This window comes from Magnolia sinica, chromosome 6 (genome assembly GCF_029962835.1).
Source record: "Magnolia sinica isolate HGM2019 chromosome 6, MsV1, whole genome shotgun sequence".
Lineage (NCBI taxonomy): Eukaryota > Viridiplantae > Streptophyta > Magnoliopsida > Magnoliales > Magnoliaceae > Magnolia > Magnolia sinica.
The window spans coordinates 15,816,581-15,824,655 of record NC_080578.1 but is presented as its reverse complement, the minus strand read 5'-3'; the positions used below and the strand labels follow the sequence as shown (position 1 = coordinate 15,824,655).

The window sequence follows — 8,075 nt, the reverse complement described above, 5'->3', positions numbered from 1 at the left end:
TTCCTCTTTATAGTGCACAAGTCCTTGAGATATTTAGCATATGATGGAATTTGTCTAATAGCATCAAGCAGAGTAATATTGACAGTAACCTTTTGGAGCACATCCAACACCTCTTGATATTTCATGGGGACAGTTGGATTCCGAAGTTTAGATGGGAACGGAACTGGAGGCTCATATGACTTAGTCTCTTTATCATTTTGCTGTTGCGGCTCTTGAACCATAGCCGGTTCATCATTTTCTTAAGACAGTGGCTCATCTTCCGGTATTTCTACCGATTGCATTATCTTGTTATCGATCTCTTTTCCACTTCTCAAAGTAATGATGGCCTTAGCTTGTTCATGATGTAGCTCACTTGGATTTGAGTCTCCAATGAAATGTGTCTTTCTAGGGTTTGGCACAGGTTGAGAAGGAAGGGTACCCTTTTCCCTAGCATTTAGTTGAGTCTCAATCATAGCCACAGCTGTTTTTAATTCCTGATTTGATTGGATTAGAGACTGATTCATTTAAGCTTGAGAGTTCATGAATGTGGTCAATGCATCCTCCACAGATGATCGCTTTGGCGGGGGCACATATGGTGCATTATTAAGTGCCCCAAAGAAGTTATTTTGTGGAGGCATTTGAGGTGCATTGGGCACATTAATTTGTGGTCCATTCCTCCAACTAAGATTAGGATGGTTACGCCAATTTGGATTGTACGTGTTTCCCAATGGTTGCATAACTGACCTTTGGTAATTATTTATAGCATTTGCTTGATCATGCTCATGCGTAATATTTTGTACAACTGAGATTATTAGACAATCCTTTGTGTCATGGTCTGTCCACCACAAATGCTACAAAAATTACCTAAGGAAGTATTTGCTTTAACCATATCAACCTTCCTAATTTCTAAGGCTTCGACCTTTCTAACCAATGCAGCAAATTTTGCATTAAGGTCGTCTTCCTCTCTTAGGACATACATTCCCGCTTTCTTTATAGGAATGGGTCTAGTTTGGTCTAATTTAGCAGAGACATCCCATATCTGAGTATTCTCTACTAACATATCTAGAAAATTCCAAGCCTCATTATGATCTTTGTCAAGAAAGGTTCCACCACACATCATCTCTATGAACTGACGGGAATCCATGATGAGCCCCTTTTGGAAAGCATCAATCACGTGTCATGGTTCATAATCATGATGTCGACAAGTAATTAGAATGTCTTTGAAGCGCTCCCAAGCTTGAAAAAATAGTTCATTCCCCTTTTGGGAGAATGACATGATTTCTTATTTTAGTGTATTTGTTTTGTGCTCGGGAAAGAATTTTTTCAAAAACTCTCTACTTAAGGCTTGCCATGAAGTAATGGTATTAGGTCTTAGAGAGTTGAGCCATGCTTTAGCCCAATCCTTTAGAGAAAATGAAAATAACCTAAGCTTAAGTACATCCCTATTGTCATTGTTTACTTGTAACGTTGCAATTACTTCCTCAAAGTCCTTGAGGTGCAAGTAGGGGCTTTCAGAATCTAAGCCATGAAATTTAGGAATTAATTGAATCACACCTGGTTTAAAATCAATGCTCCCTGTGTGAGCAGGGAACACTATATAAGATGGTAAAGTTGATCTCTCAGGGTGTAAATGTTCACGTAAAGTCCATGGTTGGTTTAACACATTCCTATGAACTTCATTTTCATCCTCAAGAGGAGGATTATTTTGATTTATAGTTAGATCTGGCAGATTTGGATTTGGATTATCAACTGGGTCTGCCATGGAATCCAAGTGATGTTGAATGCCTCTTTTAAGTGAATGATCAAGGCCTGGAACTAGTCCCCCTTCAGAGGAGAATCGATTGTTTTGATCCCTACTCCAACGGGACATAAATCATCCACACTATACAACAAATACCACTAATTCAAATCGCAGGTATGATACTTAAAATAAAAATAAAAATAAAAACTTAAATCAATAACCCAGGTGGCAGGGCCAACCATGAGGGTTCAGTCCACAAAGCAAAATAAATCAACACCCCAGGTGGCAGATCCGACCATGAGGGTTCAGTCCACAAAGCAAAATAAATCAACAACCCAGGTGGCAGAGCCGACCATGAAGGTTCAGTCTACAAAGCAAAATAAATCAACAACCCAGGTGGTAGAGCCGACCATGAGAATTCAATCCACAAAAAAAAATTAAAAAATAAATAAATAAATAAAAGTAAAACTAATGCAGAAATTAAACTATGCTAATATGGAAAATAGATTCAGCGGATGATATTTGTGATCAAACAGCAATTATAGGACAACCATAGCACTTGGGTGATAAAATTTCAAGCAGGGCAACCTTATGTCATAGTTAGTGTTTGAAAGACCCAACTAAATTTATTTTCAAAGAAAAATAAAATAAGAAAAAAAATTAAAAAAATAAAGAATAAAAAAAATCTATAGAAAATCTGGAGGGTTTAGAAGAAAACTTACCTTAGCTATCTTGCACAGATCTGATCTATCTCAGTCTCTCCCTGGCAACGGCGCCAAAAACTTCATTACTTGCCTCCAAGTGCAGAGGTTCATAAGTAATATCCTGTGAATACAGGATCGATTCCACAAGGAGATGAATTGCGAGAAGGAAAAAAATCAAATGCAAAACAAACTAAGTAATAAAAACTAAACTGATGATTTGATTTTGAAATTTTTGAATGGATGTAATTCAACTGAATAAAAAACACCCAAGCTTCAAAGTTCCACACATAGGTTAATGTTCAAAAATCACGATGACTTGGATAACACAACTAGGATCTGAGCACTATATTCAGCCTAATTGGAAAATAAAACACTTTAAATATTTTAATAAATGATATAAAAGATTAGAACATAATGGATTTGCACCATTGACATATATTCTCAAGCATCAGTGATTTTAAGTATTCAATATCTATAAGATAATGAATATCAAAGAAATATAACAGGTTGAGAACATCTCCTATCTAGGAAATCTGATTAATCTAGGGTAAGCCTATCCATCAATTTGGATCTCATATGATGGAAACATATGGATCTTACAAAAGGATAAAAAACAAAACCTAAATAATAGATAACATGCATACACCATTCTTCTCATCATTAAAACAATCAATCATCATAACTTAAAGAAATATTAAACCCATGTGCTTCCCTTCTAGCTTGGGCTAGAAGGAACTTACAAAAACATAATTAAATTGCAGAAATAAAAAGCAACAAGAAAGAAAGAAGAAAAATTGCAAATAGAAAAGATCTAAAAGGAAATAAACAACTTATAAAGCTTTAATAAAACTAAAAACTCTTTAAAAAACTCTAAATATTGCTCTTGAATGCTTCTAATGATGTTTAAGAATGCCCTAGGAGGCCCTATTTATAAGTAAGGAACTCCAATTTTCGTACAAAGTTGAAAACCCTAGAAAACGCATCAAATATACGTATTTTTTGAAAATAGACTTCTCGCTGCATAGTTCGTTTAAAACAGACTTCCTACTGCGCAGTTTTTCAAAATAAACTTCACAGATTTAGAATACACTTTTTTAGGACGATTTCAGGATTCTTCACTTCAAATCTTCGATTCTCTTCATTTCTCGCTTGGTTTTTTTGGATCTTTGGCATGTGAATTCTTCAATCTTTATCTCCTAAGATCTATCCCTTGCCTTGGTGATTTTTGAGCATCAAATTCTTACTTTTTAACACCTTTTTTCAATCCAAGCTCTTAAATTCACCTTGTAACACATACATGAGTAAAATAGAATATTAAGATGATTTATGTTTATAAAACCAAGATATAAATGAAAAAAATTATGCAATATTTAAGTCTCAACAAGCTCCTCACGGTTAGGGTAACACTCACTGATACACCCATATCCATAGCTCAACTGGCAGACTAAGTGGAGATACCTCCTTTTAAAACTTGAGGTCTTGGCATCTGATCCCTAGCGGGGGTGGCTAACATGGAGTGTGTACTGACATGGGTGTGTACTATCAAGCTAACCCTTAAAAAAAAAAAAAGAAAAAAAAAAAGAAGAGGGTAACACCCACTGATCCGCTCTCTGGTGACCGTTCAATTCCCTCTGTTTCGTGTGATGTGGCGCACCTTACTTCTGGATCTGCCTGATCATTACATTCCAGTCTTGCTGTGTTCTTGATAAATTCATGGACGGAGCGGATTTGTCACGGGAATCACTGTGGGCTCACATAGTTTCCGACCACAGGCAACTCGCATTCTACATGCCCATGAAGACGCCAGGCTCGGTGATCCACCGAGGTGGGTGGGATCCTGACCGTGGAGCCAACTTTGATATATTTGTCTTATATCCACACCGTCCATCCGTTTCTAAAACTCATTTTAGGCATTATCGCAAAAATGAAGCAGATCCAAATTCAGGTGGACCAAAATACAGTAAAAAGTGATAACGGACCATTAAAAACTTCTCATGGTCCACAAATGTTTTGGATCAATATGATATTTGTATGGTCTCTTCATCCCAATCTTAATGATGTTATAAACAATTTGCATGGCAAATAAACTTTACGTGGCCCTATGAAGTTTTAACGGTGGAGATTCAATCAATATTGTTTCCTGTGATATGGTCCACTTAAGAGTTCTATCTACTTCATGCTTGGGATCATGGTCCAAAATAATCTTTCAAAATAGATGAACGGTGTGGGTAAAAGGCCCCTCACGTTTGCATTAAGAAATAGGCGTATCTAGAACTCAGATGGGCCACACCTTTGAAGGCGGTGCATACATCTGATGTGGAAAATAGTCAATGGATTAGATAGCATAGGAAAAAAAAAATAGTAGACCCACACAACATCACGGAAGGTTTTTAATGGCGAGGGTTTCCAACTTTCCAATCCCATATCTTAACCTTGCAGTGATGATTGGTTAATCCAAGTCATTGGTCTACTAACCCCACCATGGATGAATTCTTACCAAAATATTATTTAAATTCGGTGATCTCATATGCCAATGCTAGACTTTTTAAAGTCGAATGTGGGCCCACCAATATTATTAACCGTCCATCTACACGTAAGAAAGCTTACTTTTATATCGAGGAGAATTTTAGTGAATACTCTACCTCATTGGGAAACAATAAAAATGAATGGTCTGGATTAAGAAAATTCGGGCCCACTTATCAGTTATGAGAACACGTGTATTGTGTGAAGAGCTGCGTGCCAGCTACGATATGACATTTCAGGAGTGGATTAGGTGTTACCCGGGTAACAAGTTAGTGGGTGTTACCCTGACCGTATGGGGCCCACCTTGATGAAAGTTTTGTATATCCAATCTGTCCATACGTTTTTCCATCTCATTTCAGACTTATTCCAAAATTTAAATAGATATAAGTCTCAGGTGGACCAGAAAACCATAAACTTTGGTTATTGACCATTAAACATTTATTGTGGGCAGTAAAAGTGTTGGATAAAGCTTATATTTGTATTTTCCCTTAATCTATTTCTTTTTTACATTATCAATAGATTGGATGGAAAAAAAAATTAATTTTGACCATATGTGGGCCTTAGGTAGTTTTTAATGGTGAGAATTCAATTACCACAGTTTCCTGTTTTGTGGTCTACATTAGACTTGAATATTTTTAATTTTTTGTATAACATATTAAAATAATCTTTAAAAATGTATGGACGGCATAGATATAGAATACATTTATAGAGGTGGGCCCCATGTCAGGGTAACACCCACTTACGTGTTCCCCGGGTGACACGACCTTAATCGGCTTCGTGACATTTCTGGGGCGAATGATCTCTTCCCGGGTAATTTTTTAATATCGACACTACCTTCCATGAGTCTTTCTCGACCAACCACAAACTTTCCTCGTTAAAGTAGACCCTGCCCGTACGAACGACTGCTTTCGGACGAAATCTACCCTCCTTTTTCACCTGCTTCACGGAAACGATGGGTATTTTCAGCCTACCGCACTCTAAAAATCTACTTTGACTATAAATGTATTTGTCGTTTGAAAAAAAATTACATAAAAGGTATAAGTCTACATTACTAATTTTTGGGGCCAATAAACATTTCCGTGTACCATAAGAAAGTTTTTAACGGTGGACGTTCAATCACCACTGTTTTCTATGGTGTGGTCCACCTGAGATTTGGATCTGATTGCTTGCAGAGATCATACCCTGAAAAGGAGCTGAAAAATCGGATGGACGGCATGGATATACAAAACAATCATCAAAGTGAGCCCACGGCCTGACCGAATCCGCACCCTTCCTCTCCTTATTTATACTGGTTTTGGCTTTGGTACACTTCCAGCGTTTTGCATCGTTGTGTGGCACACATCTATGCAATCTACACCGTTCAACTATAAAGCCCAGATTGGCAGAGAAATTATAACCTATGGTTTGTGGACACCTGTCGGTTGAAATAGGACCATTAGATAGTTTTATTTTAACCGTACAATAAATGTATAGCGATCTGATAATCAAATGTCCAAAAAAGTTCAGATTCTGGTTCATGGATATATCTGAAGTGGGACTTTTGCAGTTTATTTTAAATTATGAAAATTGTACCTGCGTATCATCACCCCATTCTGACAGAGTATCAAAGATTTTCTCTTATTAATGCTTTGTCATTCTAACTTTAATCATTCATCTGCCACGTTGGCCATTAGTTTCTTCCAAGAACTCATTAACAACTGCCATAGTCAACAAATGATAGATTATTGGTTACACGCCAGAAGAACTGAAATAGATTATTGTTCACGGCTATAAAAAAAACTGAAAATATTGTAGAGACATATCTGGATGGACCATGTGGCCGGTTAATGTCAGTTTTTAGAATTTAACTGATGGACATGATTTCACAATTAGAATTGCTTAAACATGTGAACATGCAGAAGAAACCGCAAACTAGGAGTGAAGTTAGCCACTTACCTTGATCCATGCAGATTTTTTTCGCAGTGTAAGATACTTGGTAAATAAGTCATTATTATTCTAGGTGTATTTTTTATTTTAAGTATGTGTCCCTCAAATCAGTCTAAAAACGACTTTTTTTTTATTATTATTATTATTATTTTTACGCACGCACAGACACCCCCACACACTCACACTGTAAGGGAATTTCATGACCTATGGGTACTCGAATCCTTGACCCGGTGTTGGAACTCCTAAGAGTCTACCACCCAAGCAAGAGTAAGGACTCAGTCTAAAAAAGACTTAAATTTATGGGCCTGACCATAATACATCAGACAAATATACCTCATATGTTTTTCCATAATGTTTTATGGCACGAGCTTAAAAATAAGGTAGATCCAAAGTTCAAGCGGCTTGCACCATTCGAGATGGTGATCATAAAACTTTCACCATTGAAAGGTTTTTTATTTTGGAGCTCATAAATTTTTTATTTCTTATATATCTAATATGTTCATAAGGTCACATAAATATAAATAAGGTTAACCTATTTATAAGGTCACATGAATATGGACAAGAATAAAACACAAATATCAGCTTGATCCATAACTTCTTAGCGCTAAAGAAGCTTATAATTGTAAGCTTTCAATTCCTATTGTTTTCTATGGTGTGAAGTACGTGGCTTTATATTTACCTCAATCTTTTAGCTCATGCTCTAAAATCAGCTAATAGAACATATGAATGGCGTTGATAAGTCATGCATATCAAAGAGGGCTCCACGTTAAATTTGCACTCCTCAATTCTAGTGTTAGAAAAGCCAAACATCAACATTTGTTTTGAGAATTAAGATGGTAACGGTAAATAATTATTAACTATTTGCATGTCCTTATAATGGTGAAAAAACAAATAGTCCCTTAAGCAGTCAAACTTGATAATAAATACTTTGATTGCCACTCTATGCATCCCTATAGATGCCCTTATAATTGACATGAATTAGAATTCTTTAGCATATTTAGAATCTAAATTTGATTAATGAAATCACTTTTAATATCTCAAATTTATGCACATATGCAATATTTGATAAAATAATTATACTAAGCATAACGAAATATATACTTTTATTAAAAAATAAAAATATCTAAGCCTTGCATTGGACATAAATGTAAGGACTACAAACAAGCAACACATTAATGTTTTTTACCATTTATTTAAATAAC

General features: G+C 36.0%; 1 non-coding gene across 1 annotated transcript; it reads left to right on the top strand.

Annotated features, from left to right (window-relative positions):
* Window positions 1-1,167: 1,167 nt before the first annotated feature.
* On the top strand, window positions 1,168-1,273 carry LOC131250447 (small nucleolar RNA R71). The gene has a single exon (XR_009173374.1). It is a non-coding gene; the product is annotated as a small nucleolar RNA R71 (small nucleolar RNA).
* Window positions 1,274-8,075: the final 6,802 nt, after the last annotated feature.